The 19,714-nt window shown below is 31.8% G+C and overlaps 1 protein-coding gene across 1 annotated transcript in view; it reads left to right on the forward strand.

The window, feature by feature from the left end:
- The first annotated feature begins 368 nt into the window (after positions 1-368).
- The window catches only part of Osi24 (Protein), a 76,582-nt gene continuing 57,236 nt past the window's right edge, over positions 369-19,714 (forward strand). The window contains exon 1 of the mRNA XM_076410372.1: positions 369-507. The gene's annotated coding sequence lies outside the window, so the exon portion shown is untranslated. The remainder of the gene's footprint in view (positions 508-19,714) is intronic.

The raw sequence follows: 19,714 nt of genomic DNA on the forward strand, positions 1-19,714 counted from the left end.
AATAAACAGTTAACTCTATAGAGGTCAGGTGGGGCATTGAAAAGACCAAGATACCAAAATTAAAGAGAAGCTATTTATTTTCGAGTTAATTCATCTCCGAACATAAAAACGAGACAAAAAAAAATCGAACATGAATGAGAGTTGTCCAGGTAATTCAAGGCTGTCGTCTTCGAGACACACATCATGCTCTAAATCGGCATCGCCATCGTCCTCTTCTGGGATTGCCCATCGCCGTCACGCGCGGTTAACCCAATGACCTCGATAGTACCCATACCGAAATTGCAGAACCATCGGCTTCCTCAGCCAATTGCAGACACACGACGCGAAGACAGCTGAGCCTCGCATCAGAGAATCGACTGGTTCAGTGTATTGTTTTTATTTTTTCGATCATATTTCGAATTTTCGGTGTTAAATTTTCGCTAAATTTGTGCGGAGTTTCTCAATATGATTATACAGAATGTGTGAAGGCGTTTGTAACATAAATAAAAGGACGACTTCCAAATATAGGTAAGTGCTTATTAATTTAATATAGTAGTAGTATATATATATATATATATATATATATATATATATATATATATAATTTTAACGAAAAGAAGGGGTTACTTTCAGACCATGTGTATATATAACATTGATATTGCAATCCTATTTTATTATAAACGAAACCCTTATTTTTTATTAATAATTAATCGCCTATTATAGTCAGATAGAGGAGATGTACGTCGTGGCCTTTGTTCCATCTGTACAACCTTCAGTTGTATTTATATTATTTGGGAATATCGACTGCACCTTCGACGGCCTTAATGGTCTTCTAATGAAAAACAATGCAATTTGTTTTTAACCAAATTTGTGATGAATTTAAAAGAGAATATATTTATGATCATCCCGGAATCCTGCTGAGTGAGTCTGTTGTGAAACATGTAATGTTTAAACAAACACAACAACAACAAACACTAATACAATCCAAGTAATATGGACAGATGTAAACATTTGTTATAATTTAGTCTCAGAAACATATCGTAAGATATTAAAAAGGCTAACATATATATATAGTAAATTATATATTATTATATAACATACCTATATTATTCAATCATTCATCATGGCAGGAGTGTAAACAAGTTTAGAGTAATTGTTCACATTATGTCAAGAAGGGGCAGACAAGGAGCAAACAAGAAATGTCATGCAATTATATATACGAACAAAATAGTAAAACCTACACTCATACAGACACGCTATACAAATTCATATGCCACTATGTCCATTAACACAAAACAAAGCAATCCATATCCGAAGGTACCATGAATCTCCAGAATATATTGTGTTTAAAGTAACTAAAATTAAATACCCTATCAACAGAAAATCTTTTAGTAGACTGATCGGAATGCAAAATAAAATTAGACGATTGATGAGACGGGATAAGTGGACGAGATAACAGTAAAGGGTTTAAAGAAGTTAGACACGCTAATATAACCGAATAGAGGAACCTTGCTAAACGCCAAAAAACTTTACCGTAAAATTATATAAAGATTTAGGCATTAAGGGTTCAACTAAATGAACTTTTGAGTTTTCTGCAGATGAGACTCATCAACTGATTTTAGTCAAATCTGGTAAGGCTGTTGTGGAACACTGGAAGGGTATGAAGATGCTGAATTGAAAGTTAAAGCTGAACTAAATCATCAACCAAGATACTTATAAATTGAAATTCATATATGTTAAATATTCATTCAATTATTCATGAAAAATAATCTGAAAATATCTTAATACATAATTAATAAAAGTATAGATATTCAATATTTTACAATATATATATTTATATCTTATTCTAATATTAATGTGTTATAAAACTTATTTTAATATAAAATATATTTTATAAAAGTATTTTGTTGTTAGTAAAACTATATAAATATACTAACATCCTGTTTTAATAAAACTATAGGGTCTGTTCCATTATAATTACGGGAAGTTCAAAATATTAATGTAGTACTGGTTGCAACATGAATTTAAACAATGTTGTTGTTGGCCATCGAAAAAAAAATTTTCGATATTTCGATATTTTAAAAAGCACTGAAATATCGATATATTTTTTTGCAACAGATATAAGAAATATCTGAAAAATTAGCTTAAACTTTTTTTTCTGAATACTTTGGAGTAGTGATATTTTTAATGCGCGTTTAAATTTATTAAATAAAATTCATCGAAGCTCTAAAATTAAGTACCAATTTTAAAGATTTATTAAAAATTATCTTGAATTTATTTTGAAAAAATATCGATATAACGATATAAATGGCAAAAAAATATCGCCCAAAAATATTAAAAATATATTTTCTGAAAAAATATCGATATATCGATATTTTGCTGCATTCCTAAAAGTTATCCCACAAAAATATCTTTTATAAACTTACTACAACCAAATTATATTATATAATTTACGTTAGTGAATACATGGAGTATACCTTTATACATAAGATGAAATAGCACAGAATTCTATAGTTTTTTTCTACTTTGTACTACTACTATTGTTATATTTTATTCTAAACAATAATCAGTTGATATTTAAAACCAACTGATTATCCAGCAAACACCTACAGGGGATGGTCAATATAGCATAATCATCTGATATATACACAATATTTTATTTGTTAGTAAGGTGTTGAACCACCATTTGTTTTTAAAGCAGCTGCAATTATTTACAGAATAGATTCGTAGTGTCTGAATAGTATGCAACGTAATGTCTTGTTCTTGTGGCAAAATATCCGACAATAACTCGTATGTTGTTGGAGATGAAAATGTGCTCCTCACCCTCTGTGTGATTTTTGAAGATATTTTGATACTCTTCAAACCAAGACAGAACCTTTTTAGCCTTGTAGATTGGCGCATTATCATCATAGACTGTGTCAGTGTTTAGCAGTAATATGATAATCGTAGTAAGAAATTTATCATTGAGAATGTCGAGATATTCATTTGCAATAATCCGTTCAGTAATAGGAATGAGAGAACCAGCTGAATATTACAACATTGCCATCCAAATCATCACGGAACATCCCTCAAGCTGACTGCAGGAAGCAGGCAGTCCAGATCGTTGGCTTTTTTTGGGTTTCTTCATATGTAAGCCCGGAAATTTGAAAGAAATAGTAAGTTTGTCAAATTAACATTGAATGAACCATATTCCATATTATGGACCATATTCTGCTAATCATCAACTGTTCAAGTATTTGTATGGTCGTTGGATCACTTTTTTCACAGCTTAGCGTTGGCTTCCTTTATTTCGTCGTACTGTTTTTGCAGAAACAGTATTAATCAAATGACTGTTGACTTCTGCTTTTATATAATCTTTTTTAATGCTCTTCGGTCTCTTTTGTCCTATTTCGAAATCTGAGAAAATCGTATAATACACTGATATATAACCTACAAAACTTGGCATGTAAACTGAGCAATACATTGGCATCGAATTATTTACGCGGAAACGGTACTGTCAACATCATTAATATGTACTGTATTGCATGATGTTCATATTATATTGTCTATCCCCTGTAAATTAAAATACTTAAAATAAACTGCTTCTTTAAACCCACCCTATTTATTGTCGTTCGAATTTTCACTTCTTTACTATTTAAAAATGATTGCCTGTAAGTTGGGAAAAATTGATAACTAAACACGGATACTTATTTGAATAAAATAAATTAAATATATATTATAAGTTTTTTGAATTTAAAACTTATGAGCTCCAGAAATAAATTTATATTATGAAATGTAATGTATGATAAGTAATTTCGAAGGTTTAAGAAATTTTATGGGTATTTAAATTTGAACACAACTTTAAAAAACACTAATTATAAAAAATTAATATAGAGTTGCTACCAATTAGTAATAAATTATATAAAAGATAATGAGAACTAAATCTTTCTCTTGAACCTGTCTTGAACAAATATATCGAATATATTTTAACTAATAATTCGAACGTAAAACAAGACTTTTACCGGCGAAAGCCGCAAATCGCAAAACTAATTCACCATCTCGATTATCATGCTTCCTAGCGTTGTCTTCGGTGTTTTTTTATATGGAGCAAAAAGAGTAAAAGGCATCGTGCTTTACGAAATGTGTTTCCATGAAACTTTCTACGTTTTGTGTGTATTTGATTTCCAACATCTACTTTTTATTGAAATATTGGAGTAAAAAATGACATCTTTTGACGCAACTAAATGGAAACGAGACACCGGTTGTCTGATCGATATGTCGCGTAACGTATTATTTTGCATTTCTAGACTGGATTTAGAAAACGTATATTTAGTTTCAATGATATTCGGTTGCATGGACGGAAATTTGTTCGTCCGGGAAAGTTCAATGACACGACATGAAATTTTTATTTAGATTCCATCCAGTACGTCCAATGGAAAGTTTGATGTAGATACAACATGAGATATTTTGAAATTATGATATTTTAGTGTAAAACTAGTAGTGTTGCGAACTCTCGATTCAAAATAGCTATTAACTGTTTAGTGACTGACACATTTTATTATCGACTGTTTCACTCGACTAGTTTTGGTTGACTAATTTCAGTCGTGACTAGTTTATTAAACTGTGTATTACTATTTTCACTGGGGAATAGTCGACTATTTCAGTCGTCTGAAACAGTTGCTACTAGATTTATACTGACTTTTTTTAACGTTCATTCGATTTTATGCTTAATTGTAACTACATAGTTTTTGTGTTTTGTTTGTTATATGCTGGCAAAGCACAATATACGAAATCAAATATAAACAGTAATTTTGTGAAATAAATTGGGCATATTCTCTTCTATTTCTTCATTTATTTCAAATATTTTGCCGTCAAATGATTATTTCAGGGCCACAAAAAAAATAATCACAAGGTGACATGTCAGTGCCATAAGAAGGATGCTCGAGGCTTTTTCAGCGCATTTCTTATAATTTATTTCTTGTAAAAACTGCGATCTGTTTTTTCAAACCACGTAGATTAGTGATGACGAATTGAACACTTCCATAGCTAATACCGAACTCTGATGTAATGTATTCAATACTTAATTGGCGATCGGCTTCAATAAGCTCTCGAACAGCATGGATGTTGTCATTTGTGAGACTTGTTCGATCATGACTTTCAGTTTCGAGACGTTCTCGTCCATCCCTGAATTCTCTGACACACGTATATACTCAATTCTGAGACAGTGTATCATCCTCAGTCTGTGCCCTCAAACTAGTGAAAATTTCCGATGGTTTAACGCCTTCATTGGTTAAAAATTTTATCATGATGCGTTGTGCAACATACGAAAACCAAACATAAACGAAGGAACACTAGAGCATGAAATCTCTAGATCGGGATTACGTGCTAAGCTAAATAGTAAAATTAGCGTAATAACAATCACAAACATAAATTTACGACCATATCGCAGCGGGATTCTAACGCGCGACTATCGCAACAGCAGGAGGACCGTCCTGTCGCCTTTACTCCTGTGCCAACCAAGCCGGCACGTTGAACTATTAATTTACCATTTAAACAAATGATTTAAATTATCATATATTTCTTTCTCTTCTTATATTCCAGTTTGGAGAATTTGGAGAGTGAAGAACTTTAACTTTATTTTTCTAGAAATTTGCAGATCGATTGTTCTTAAGAGCACATGTTAATTCTGTTTAAACATAATGCAATACAAGTTATAATGTAGTTTCACAGCGTAACATTGAATTGGGTGTCGAAGATGTAAGGCTTAAATATTAAAATCGAACTATATCATCGTGGGAGAAATTGATACATATGAGGTAAATAGTAAATACAAATGATCCAAATAAATGTAAAAATGTGATCAAGTAAATTGCAATATGACAACCCCATATTCACAAAACCTTGTTCTTTCTTACCAGCATTTTCTCTGAAACTAACAAAGGACTATTTCTTTGATTAAGTTTCAAAACTTATTTGTACATATAATAATTCAGATCTATTGCATTCATGTAATAGACCTGAAAAGCCTATGTCATACTCATTTTATTGCAGGTGTTTTCCGATTTTGATGAAGTACACTGTTAGTTTCATTAGTTTAAAATGAACAATTTTTTAAATTAATTACATCTTACGTTAGATATGCTTAGTACAATATTAATTTACAAACTAATGAATTACTATTATTCTGTTGTACTTACATTAATACACAAATAAGGCGAGTATGGGATTAATACATTACTATGTATTTCCCAGATTAAAATAAATCTAATCTACTTAAGTTAAAATTAAGAATACACTTATATATTACAACAAGTTTGTTTAGTTCCCTTTGCTTCAATCTACATTGCTGCTACGTTGCTTTGACTGAGTAACCATATTTCATGTTTCAAGGCAAAATCTTGGATCACCTCGTGTATCCATTTGATTTCGAGATCATCGTGCAGTTCTTCGTTAGTTACGTAGCGATAAGCATTGGTAGTTAATCGTTAACCGATGGATTACTAGTTGGTTTGGTGTTTTAGTTCAACATCATATTTGCACCACATAAGTCCAAATTGGCTTTAGGATTGACTATTCTCTTTGATTTTAGGTCAAGTTGAGAATATCTTCCGACTAACCAGTAGAGTTGCGTGACTTTGAGTCTAATCTGCTCTGCTTTTTGTTAAACATGGTGTTTCCAATTTAACCTACCTAACACAAAATTAACATTGAACCTATTAAAGTCTAGTTTCTGTCTCTAGTCAATTTGTAGATCTTGATGACAACTTCTTGTACTTTTTCTATAGTCTTAGGCAGAGATATATCATTTGCCATGAGAGCTGTGTCGTCGACAAATGTTCAAAGTTTCGATTGTTTTGTTGTAAGATGAACAGTTGATTCATATAATATATAACTGAATGGTAAGTGTATGTATTCTGACTATTTCCTTCACTTTGAAAAATCATGTATTGAGAAAAACTGGTTCAATATATATTAACTAAAATAGTTTCCATCATTTTCTACCACTTTATTCTATCTTTCTGGAAATATGGCCATACGGTGTACTCCAAAAATGATGTAGGTTGAGTAGCAATCCAATTATACATACATTTCCTGACTTCTTCATTTCGAGACCGAGTGCCAAGATGCATCATACTCGTACTACAATTGAATTGCAATACTGTGTCCTTCTGAGTCCATGCAACGTGTAGATTTTTCTTGTTCGAATTGACGTCGATACCTTGAGTTAATTCGTATAGTGGCGATTTTCTCTCCTTTTAGATCTTTTCCATAGATTGTAATTGTTAAAATGTCTAAAAGTTCTTTGAGAGTCTGAGATAGGGGTTTGTTCAATAAGTCTAGCAATTCATAGTTTTCGTTTTTTTTTTGTCTTTCACGTCTGTGTCTTCCGATTTTATCCTTGGCGTCAAGGTCACTGCTTTTAATTAATGGAGGCCAAAAGCAACAATTGGAATAGGACTGGGTTGCATCAACATAAGTTTATTTATTTATTAGTATTTGCTTCACGTCTTTAGCAGATTTTGCAAATCAAATAACTGAAAACGAGGTTTTATGACTCTGAAGAGTTAATAATTTTTAGTAGCAGATATATCAGACACTATACAAATGGAGAAATTGTAATAAGTTGAAATAAAACACACAGAAGTTTTAATCACTAATTACATATAATCATTATAAATGCTGAAGTAAAACATTATATTCGAAAAAGAACACTCTATGGTAAAAGGACGGTTTTATTTGTTGGAAAATAATTTAATAAGAAAAAACGTCAATCTGGTTCAAGGTTATAAAAATTGCTTTGAAAAATTTTAAAGCAACATTGGTAAAAGTGCGTATAAAGAAATAGTTGTAATTTTACATAAAATAGAGAAACCTAAAACGGTCCTTAATGATTATTAGAAATAGATATCTTGAAATATAAAACAAGCACTGGAACAAAATTGGTATTTGGTAACAATAACTATTCATTTATCAGATTGGAAAATAATTTAATAAAAATATTTTCAATGTAATTTAGTGTAGACAGACAGATAAACACAGGAAAAACTTATTTTAACAGATGATATTTTCATATAAAAAATAATATTCATGCATATAAGAGATATGAACATAATAAGAGTTTTTCTAAAAAAATACAAAAGGTGGGCTGACATAAAGGGAAATAATTAGTTTACAGCGTGAGACAAAAACATTGGAATTGTGAAATATTTAGCTTTTTATTACATATAAGGTAAAAAATTAAAATAGGATAAAGCTACATCGTTGTAAATCAACATATCTACAGCAAAAAATATATACATATTTCTCTAATTATCACAATTTACTCACTATTAAAAGATTAGTTCACGAATAGAACTCACTATATTAGAAACTACTATTAGAATAGTAGTTTATTCTTATTGAAGAAAAATCTTATTGAAGAATGTGAGAAAGTGCAAGTGCAATCTAATTTTTTAGATTAGAATTTGGAAAGTTGTCGTTTATACTAATGGAGTACCAACAGCATATTTTGATAGAGTTTATTTTGTGGATATACTGTAATATTATTATTGAATATTGTTGAATTTATTAACAGTAATTTTGAATTTATGCTTGAATATATTTCTTGTTCATTAAAAAGATTTTGATTTTCCTTTTTTTAAATATATTTTAAAGTCTCTTGTTGCAAACCGTGGGTTTATCTGAACTGGATCTACAGTTTAACGTGTGCTTTGGACCACGGTCCTCGGCATCAAGCCTACCGACTGGCGAGTGACCGACTTAGAAATCATGCCAGAAGGCATCCGGTCTTACCCAGCCTTTTTTACAGGCATGACTGGGATTATTTTCCTTGTCGGATTTTGCCTAAGACAATCACAAATATTAAACAATTACAAATATTTAACAATCACAGTCATAAATTTTCGACCATGTTCCAACAGGATACGAACTCGCGACTATCGCAACAGTAGGTGTCTTGTTGCCTTTACAACTGCGCCACCAACCCGGCTGATTTTCCTATTGTTACTGACCTTAGTGCTGAGGATTGCTAACTAATTTTGAGGAATAGTATTATACATAGTTTTATATTAATCTCATACAACGGATGTGTTGGTGTAGAGGGTAAGTCGTAAAGGAGTTCCATCGTTATATTGTAAACTTGTGATGAACTTTATTTATTTTATAAATTGTCTTCTTTATTTCAATGCCTCTATGAAGCATGTTCGATGAAATGAATATATATTTTTTGATTTTTAAATTTTCAATTGCTATACGATATTTTTATATGCCAGAGGCTTATGTCGCATATTATGTTATAACTTAGGTAATAAGTAACAAGTAAGGAAATCTGTATGGTTTAAAATCAAAAAGTATTAATTTACTTTAAAACTATTTTATAAAGAGGAAATGACTACTTGTTTAATGCTAATCTAATTCATTATTAGTCACATCTCGTTACCAGATACCAGGCCTTTTTATTAAATATCTAGTGGCATATTAAACTTACAAAGTTAAATAAATTACATGGTCTCAAAATTCAAATACTTCTGTACCTCCTATCCTCCTTTAGTGATTTTACAGCTTGAACTATGGTACTTTTGTCCAATTAATGGTGAAATGGAATCCTATAGACAGCATTAGTTATGAAACCCGTAAAAAACTATCCAATCATTAATCAACCAGGGCTGCATCAGTTATGCTGTATGATATATAAGATGGGGCAAAAGTTCCGCTACCATTTTGATTGCGCGCCATTTTCGTTATACGACGTTTAGTTCAGTTTCGCTTTAACCATTGTGTTGTGGAACTGTCCAAATCTTATTATGGATAAATATACGCGACAAGAGCGAGCAGAAATAGTGACAATAATTATTGAAGGTAATCGTTCCATTATGGCCACTCATTGCGTCAATGGTAGAGGGAGTTTTGCCCCACGTTGTATAGCCTTGTTTGGACTTGTGAGCTAATGTTTAGAATTGATTATTAATTTAGAGGGATATTTTTATATTTTAGTGAATACAGCAAGTTTTCAAGGAATTTCCCACACATTTTTTACTGTGTTAGTAAAAATTTATTAATATAAGATCGACAGGGGCCATGAGATGGTTTATTTGGTTTTGTTCTATGCATAAATAAATCGCTCGTTTTTTTTTTGTTTTGACATTTTACATCAAAATGCCAGATGCGACATAATATAACATACTTAGGTGATGTGTCAAGTAACATATATATGTTAACTGAACAACAAATCAAATGGGCTATGTTCGAATTGTTTTTAATGACCTGCGTACTGAAAGTGACCAAACAAATTTCTTGTATCATTATCACCTCCTCAGGAAAGACTGTTTAAAATTCCGCAGCGATAAACGCGTATAATTTCTCTTTTCCTACTGACACCGTTATAAACTCTTCTTAATTAAAATACATTCGGTCTCGTTTGATCTGCATGGGCGTTTTAGTTACTCAATTTGAATTGAATAAACGTTTTCGAGAACTGAAAATGTTTTCTCGTAGTTTATTTGTATAAAAATGTGAAACTTCTTCCTTTGTCCCGTTATATGATATGTAGTGGCTCACGTAATGCTTTCATACAGTCCTGTTTTATATTCAATACTCTACCATTCCTTCATAAGTATGTTATTATGATTATTTAAGTGGAAAATAGTTTTATGATTATTTATTTATATAATATATTATACTACTGTGATCAAATATTGAGTTTATAGGGTCGATATATTTATTTGCTCAATTTGGTAATAATGTTCTATCAGGAACAATTATTTTTGCTTATTCGTCTATTCGATATCAGGAACTGCTAATTTTCTGAACAAAGAAGGACCTGTTTATATCATCTGAACAAAAAAGGTAAAACAAAAATTTACGAATATGATCTAGGAACTGCAAACCAATTAAACCAATATCGTACTAAACTAGCTATCTAATAAGACATAATCTGGAACTTTTTGTCACTAGTAAACTCTTTAGGGCGGAGAAGCACTCCACCGTAGACTTACAGAGCTGCTCTTGGCATTCGGTATTCTCCAATATACGTGGAAAGACTCTATCATCACTGTCGGGTAGTCGCCTTGGTACCAGACTCCAGGGCTTGATTTTTTTTTCTGAAGTAAAATCAAACGAGCTATAACCATCTTTAGCAACTCATTGGCATAGACTTCTGGCTCCTGGGTCTCTTCCAAATCAATGATATGATCGATATTGGGTATTTAGCCCTTCATACAGCGAAATATTTATAGCATCTGAATATATTGAGATAGATTGACATTAACCGCATAATTCGTTTAAATTAACGACTTGGCATCTACGCGTAGGTAAAAATACTGCAAGTATGAGACTGAACAAATATTGGCAGAGATACGCTATAACTAGTAGGGATGACTTTGAAAGGGACTAAATAATTCAAATCTGATTATATATGATAAGCATATAAATAAATGATCATTAATTAACATTTATAAATATAATATAAGTAATAATAATAATAATATTAATTTGCTTCATTCAACATTAATGGTTTTTTCCCATTTTTATACTTAATATAAAAATATATGTAGAAAGTTAGAGATGATCCAGAGAGTTAATTATGTTTTAAAGCACTGACTTTTGCTGACATAAAATATGATTGAGAATATTGCATAAATTAAGTGTACATATTTTCGGTATTCTCACAAGCTTTTGAGAGTATCGCACGAAACGGCGTTCTCGAATTTTAAAATTATTTCGGCTGGTGTTCCACAAGGTAGCATCTTAGGACCTCTCCTATAACAGTTCTACACCGCTGACCTTTCAACAACAAAAGAAACACTACTTGTAACTTTTACTGATGACACAATTATTATGGAAAATGACATATCTCTGCCTAGGGCAGTAGAAAAAGTACAAGTGGCAGTCAAAAATCTACTACGAAATATTGGAAAATTCAACTTAATAGCTCCAAATCTATCCACGTTAATTTTGCATTGCGACAAAATAATAAAAACTTAATTATATCACTCAATAGATTCCCGATTCCTCAAGTAGAATCAGCTAAATACCTTGGCATCCATCTTAACAAAGCAAAACACAGCAGAACCAAAATAAAATAACTATATTGGTTGGTCAGAAGATGCTCTTAACTTGATCTAAAATCAAAGAGGTTGATCTAGGAGGCAATTGTAAAGCCATTTTGGACCTATGGGGTTGCACTAAAAATTCAAATCAACTAGTCATACAAGGCTGTCAAAACAAGGTTCTTCGATTAATTACCAATGCCTATCGCTACGTAACCAACGAAGAACTGCACGATGACCTGGAAATCAAATGGATTTTCGAAGTTATCCAAGATCTCGCCCTGAAAAATGGAACAAGATTACGAAATCATACTAACGTGGAAGCAATATAACTGCTGGACAGCGCGCAGGATGTCAGGAGATTGAAGCGAACCAAACGATACGAATTTATATAAAGTGTATACCTTTAGCGTGAACAATAGCTATAAGTTATTATAATTTTACTATTGAGGAATACATATTCATGTATTTCCTCGCACTCGTCTTGCTTGTGAATTAATCCAAATACATAGGAAAAGTAGTAATAAATTAATAATAAATTAAGATTGTACTAAGCGTATCTGATAAAGATGTTATAAAAAAAAATTCGGGGCCAGCAGCAAATTAGATTTATTTTGTTCGTAATGTAATTTTGTGTTTAGGATACAAAATTATATTATTATTTTTGTAATGTTTGGACCCGACTTCATACTAATCAGTTGGTAGTAGTTAATATAATATTGTAAATTAATTCAACTAATTACATTGGGTAGGCCAAGTAAAGGTGCAGCTCGCATGAATCAAAATAGGAATAAAGAAACAATGATAAAAATAAGGAACGCTTCAGGCTCCGCGGTCCGCTACCTAACCTAGGTGATTTACAAATGTTCTACCCAAATTAGAACAACAACAAAAAGTCATTGCGCCTGCCGCTCGTTCTTCGCCCGCCGGGAATCCAAGCCAACGTTCCAGCCACTACACCATAGATACAGTTGCAGTTAGAGATATATGCAAGTGTTATTTCTACGGCTTCCCATATGATATGGTTATTGCTTAAAAAGCAAACTGAAGGGCTATTGCACTGAACCACTTTGGTAAGCAAACTCTTACTAGAAACTCTTCAAAAGACCCTCAAGGTTTTGGCGGTCCGGTCCCTGCTCTCATCATCAGCCCACCTAAATAACTGTAAAGTATACATTTAGTTATCTGTACGTTCCTATAATATTTAATTAAATATCCTCTGACTCCTAACCGTTGAGGAATTGTGTCTTCCGTCACATCAGCTCAGCTATAACATTATACATAAATATCTGATTATTTTAAATAAAATATATGGGAAAACATTGTACGTGCCTTTGAATATTGAGGATATCCCACGTTTTCGCCGGATTCCACCATCACCCTGACTTGGTTCCGATGGGACCACCTCGGAAATGCATTCTTTCGAATAAAAAAAGAATTTTGAAAATCGGTCCATATTTAACGAAGAAATCGGCGAATATACTTAAAAAAAAAACAGCATAACATATTACGAATCACTGACGATTCGGGACGGGATGGAATTAATACACCACTTATGGCCTTGGAACAAAAGAGAAACTTTATTTTGATCCCTCGTAATTTATACCCACTCGATACAAGTCCCAGCGTCCTCTACTAACTTTTCTTCCTCCTTTCTATACTGGCTCTTGTATCGAGACAAGTCATATATTTAACACTCCCCTTCAATTTAAATGTACTATATAACTTAACCTAACTAAGATTATAAACAAAGATTACAAAAGTACATTTAAATTGCCAAAACAAAACTACTACATTGTACATACAAATTTTCGAACTTAGAACTACTCTATTTCCACATTGGGAGAATTAATAATTTAATCAGATGAATCTACACAATTATGTGATAAACAAACGTAACAGTCAATTTTCTACTTTAACAAACAATTCTTTCTTTGAACAATCATAGAAATAGTCGCCACAACACTGTCCAATTTAATATCGATTTTAAAGTTTGTTCTTGAGATGCCAAACATACACATGTATTTCTCTTCGATTGAATATCTTCCATGCCTCTGGGATGCTTTTATCAAATAGTATGAATCCATTAAAACTTCTTAGTTGATTACCATACCAGTCTTCATAACTTGCTCCTTCAAGTCCACTTCCGCCTTACATTAATCCATGGCCTTCTGGTATCACTGAGGTATCATGACTAAACGGTCACCACTGCAGTTTTCTTAACTTGTTCCTTCAAGTCCACTTCTGCCTTACATGGCCATAGTCTTCTGGTATCACTGAGGTATCATAACTAATTGTTCACCACTGCAGTCTGCTTCTAATATTGTACTGAATTTTGTTTTCTCCAGTTTTCTAACTTTATCACCTTCACTTATTACCTTCAACTCAAATCATTCACTAACATTATTCTGCTTTATGAGCTTTCTTCTGTTCTTTACCTCTATATTCCAAATCAATTATTAATGCGTGTTCACTTTTGCTTTATTGTTATTTTCGTCTAGACTATATTCATCAGAATCAAATCCTAATATGTTTGTTATTTCCATTACTATCAGAATCATTATCACTCCATTTCCAACTCGAAATCAGAATCTTTTTAATATAACCTAGAACTGTCTAAGTGCTCCTGAATGCTTTTTTTTTCATCATCACTCAACCTCTTGATTTCTTCTTCCTGTTGCAAAACTATATGCATCAGTTCACTCACAGATTCTTCTTTGGAATTTTCTCTGCTCACCTTATATTGGTCTCTCTATATATTTTCTAAACAGTACATCTTTAATTATTTCTTCACTATTATCCATATTGAAGTTTACTTCCATTGGCTTACCAAATTGGTCTGTTTAGATGTGATTTTGTAACTAACGAAACTTATATGCCTTTTAATCTTCTATATATTCTAGTACCCTAGAATTCCTCAAGCAGTCAAATTATATGTTTTTGAAGAATCTTTACTCTCTACTATCTTCTCTCTTTCCATTCCAAAAAACTATTCTTCTTCATAAAGACTTTCCATTAAATTCACTATTTATACTTACTGTCCTTTTCATAATGAGCCATCAATGAATATAACGAGATGAACGTTATCTCATTTCGTGTTCCAACCTTTAGGTGAATTTCTCAATCCATACAATGCTCAACTTGGTTTATAATTTCTCGTTTCAAAATTAAATCCTCCGATTTCCTGATATAAATATCTAGATCTATTTTTTTCATTTATAAATATCTTCCTCCATCTTCAGATATTGGGTTTATTAGTTATAAATATCTGAATAAATTAACTCTTCGATTGTACTTGTTCTTGTCTCCTTAAAGTAGAAAGGGCTCCTGGTTGTTTTAGCTTCTACGCTCATAGAACAAGATTTATCCTTCTTCTTGAGTTCCAATCGTATTGATATTTATATCAAAGTTCTAATATTTTGTAACTAAACTCAAAGTAACTTTGTTCTCCATCCTTACAATTTAAAAATTCTTCTTCATTGGGTTCCATAGCTTTTCATTCTACCTGTAATTCTGTTCGACACCTTATTTCTAGTTTCCAATACTTCTCTGGTCCTTGCAACAACACATGGTTGATTTTCTAAACTCGTCTACATTATTAATTGCTACATTGATTACAATGTTTCTTTATCCTACCGATAATTAGGTTGGACCCCATGTTACTCGTTTACTAGTGTTTCCCTGACCATTGTAACTTATACACGTGGTTGATTTTCTAAACGTGGATACTTCACTACTAATACATTGACTACAATGTTTCCTTCTATCCTACTGATAATTCTATTGAATCCCACGTTACTAGTTTACTAGTGCTTCATTGATCCTTGTATATTATACACGTGATTGACCTTCCAAACTCTTAACCACCCCACCACTATTTACTACATTGACTACAATGTTTTCTTCTATCCTACTGATAATTCTGTTGGATCCCCCGTTACTAGTTTACTAGTGCTTCACTGATCCTCGTATATTATACACGTGGTTGGTCTTCCAAATTCTTAACCACTGCACCACTATTTACTACATTGACTGCAATGTTTTCTTCTATCCTACTTATAACTCAAGATCACATTTTTCTAGTTTTCTGGTGTTCCTTCTGATGGTCACTGATGTTTGAGTGCTCTAGTGCTCCGAAATTAATTCCCGTCTGTTGCATACAGCCACCTTGTTACTTCCTCTTTTCTTCGTGTATATATAACTATATATATACTATACCGAACCAAACACTTTTTTCCTAATCTCCATTCCCCTGCACTCTCCGTCGTCACCCTACTACTTCTCATTTACACCGAGAATTCTGCGCCCATAACCTATTACGAATCACTGACGATTCGGGACGGGACGGAATTAATACACCACTTATGGCCTTGGAACGAAAGAGAAACTTTATTTTGATCCCTCGTAATTTACACTCACTCGATACAAGTTCCAGCGCCCTCTACTAACTTTTCTTTCTCCTTTCTATACTGGCTCTTGCATCGAGACAAGTCATATATTTAACATAACATAGAACCTTCTCCTTTTTGTAGTTGGTTAAAAATAGAAAAAGAAATAGAATGCAGTTTATAATGTCACATTTCCAAGCCAGGAACATTGCAATTGTTCTGTAATACGATCCAATATAAGAAATTGTTTTGACGGGAAATTTGTTCTGAGAAACCAAGCATTTATGTTAAAATTAAGGGTAAATTGTTAATGAGTTCTTAATAATAGACGCTTCCGAACTAATACATCAAGACCTATTCTGAAAATTGTGAAACCGATCGTTGTATAAATTTAGATCTTGGAAACTAATCACCAGGCTCTGACAACAAATTATCCCGACTCGCCGTCCCCTCTTTCTATAACCTCAACGAGGTCGACGTTTTATTTCAGGTACTATCTAATTACTGCCAAGGAACGGACATTAAAAAGATACTTAATCTTCCGGAATTTCGAATGTCATACTTTGGGCGCGGTCGCCTCAGTCATTTTCGTGCCAAATCCTTCATTATTTAGTTAAGAGATATCGGAAGATTGATCTAGACGTTACGAACAAAAAGCGTTTACGTTGTGCCTGTCACAGTGGATTAGTTATTTATAAATTTTATTGTACATATTATTTTTACCTCTATAATGGGACGCGTCATATCATTGTGGTTGTTTTAACTTATTAATAGAAGGCCTAATTATAATAACACTTTCGATGGCCGACGGAATAGGCTGAATATTTACACAAATTGTATTTTAAGTCATACAAATTTTTTTTGACCTATACATATACACAGTATTTTTTAATTTATTGTTATTATGAATATTATACAAAATTATTTAATGTACTTTTTATTTAATTACTAGCGACCCGCCCCGGCTTCGCACGGGTGCAATGCTGATACTAAATTAAATACACTACAGAAAAAATATGAACTTTGTATATAAAAACATAGCGGCCCGCTCCGACTTTGCACGGGCATAAAATATATATGCCTATGTCACTCAATGAAAACATGATTAAAATCGATCCAGTATTTTTGATTCATTCATTACTGCCCTTGGCCTGCACGCATTAAATTTGGAGTAAAACAATTCCTCTTCCCCTATACTTACTATGAAGATTTCCTGCTATCTTTGGAATATCTAAATTCATACAATTTTTATTACATTACACATTTTTAAACGCAAATTTTAAATTTGTAATATCTCCGAAAATATTTGTTTAATTTACATGCTGTAAGGAACCATATTGATCTATATTAATTGCACACTGTATTTAAGGTACTTAATTCGATAAGGATTAATGCCGTATTGCTTAAAATAGCTTCGTAAATAAGCCATTTTCTCACGTAAAAAGTAAACAATAAAAATGGTTAATGTGGGTTATCCCTAAAAGATAAACATATACCATCGCGGACTTTTTTGTAGACCTTTTTATGGTGTACAATACTGTAGTACATTAATTTGATCTAACTCGTAGGGTTAGGCAGCGTTTATGCTAATTTTTAAATAAGCCTAAAAAAATAGGTTAATTTACGACATCACGTTAGAAACCTCTAAAATTAGCACTGTTGCCTTAGTATATTATGCATGTATTATACATATAAACCTTCCTCTTGAATCACTCTATCTATTGAAAAAAATCGCATCAAAATCCGTTGCGTAGTTTTAAAGATTTAAGCGTCCATAGGGATATAGGGACAGAAAAGGCGACTTTGTTTTATACTATGTAGTGATTAATAAAAAATAAGAGTTAAATTCATTGAAACATCTAAAAATGGTAAAAATTCTTATTATTTTTATTTTGAAAATTTTCCTCGGGTATTTTATATACGTGTTTTAATATGTTAACATTATTTACAGCTATTTTTAAAGATATGCTGAAACACAGAGAAAAGTATATTAACAAAATTGGGTTTTAATCTTTATAAATTTGCGTTACTAAAAATCTGATTTCGTTTTACGGTACGCAAATATTTGTTATTTGCTGTGTAAAAACTCAATGTTGAGGTGAATAATGGAAAGGATAAACGATGAATTTAAAACACAAGTGTATTTTTTCTTTTTCTTTACGCAAATACTGATATTAGTGTAAGAGGTATTTATTTTAAGGAAAATAAGTATCATTTATAGGTTAGATAACTTATAAGTGCAAATATATAGATAAAATACTGTTTTTTGTTTCTAAATTTTATATGTTTGATTTTAAGGGACGCACTAGATTATGTTACAAGATGTTCATAGCTAATTCACATTAGCTCTAATTTGCGTTACTAAAAATCTGATTTCGTTTTACGGTACGCAAATATTTGTTATTTGCTGGGTAAAAACTCAATGTTGAGGTGAATAATGGAAAGGATAAACGATGAATTTAAAACACAAGTGTATTTTTTCTTTTTCTTTACGCAAATACTGATATTAGTGTAAGAGGTATTTATTTTAAGGAAAATAAGTATCATTTATAGGTTAGATAACTTATAAGTGCAAATATATAGATAAAATACTGTTTTTTGTTTCTAAATTTTATATGTTTGATTTTAAGGGACGCACTAGATTATGTTACAAGATGTTCATAGCTAATTCACATTAGCTCTAAGAGGGGCATAGATACCCCCTAAACTTTCATGCAGAATGCCCATTGTTGCATCAGATATGTGACATGAAAGGATATTATGTTGGAATTACATGTAATTTAGATCCATTTGATTCAGTTTGAGTCAATGGAAATGTGTTAGATATACGAACCAATAAAAATGGCCTAAAATACTCATTAAATAAAAACATTTTATGAACGCGCGGCAAGCTGGTGAACTTTAAGTCGTTTCATAAATAGCAATTATATTTTTCAATAGAGCAATATAGCAATTCATACAAACATACGATTCGTGGTTAAACATAATGGTTTGGTGAGAATTTTAATAATGCTCCTTTCTATTATTTCTAGTTCTTTTATCTTTTTATATTATTTAAGTCCTAAACTTTCCTACGTAACAAAAACTTTGCAGGAAAAATTAATTTTAATAAAATTTAATGGTTTAACAATATCAGTATGTTTACTTTTATAATGACTATGAATTTTCCTAATTCTCTTTAGCAAGGATGTGATAGGATCTGATTCTAATATACTCGGATATACAGGATCATAACATTAATTGCAGAACAGTCCCAGGTCTGTATTTTATCCCTGTTTTTTTTTGTCAACCTCAAAATGGTCTCTTGAAGACTTTATTATC

This window comes from Rhynchophorus ferrugineus, unplaced genomic scaffold, assembly GCF_030347505.1.
Source record: "Rhynchophorus ferrugineus isolate W39M unplaced genomic scaffold, kcgeb_rfMv2 rfM7, whole genome shotgun sequence".
Taxonomy (NCBI): Eukaryota; Metazoa; Arthropoda; class Insecta; order Coleoptera; family Curculionidae; genus Rhynchophorus; species Rhynchophorus ferrugineus.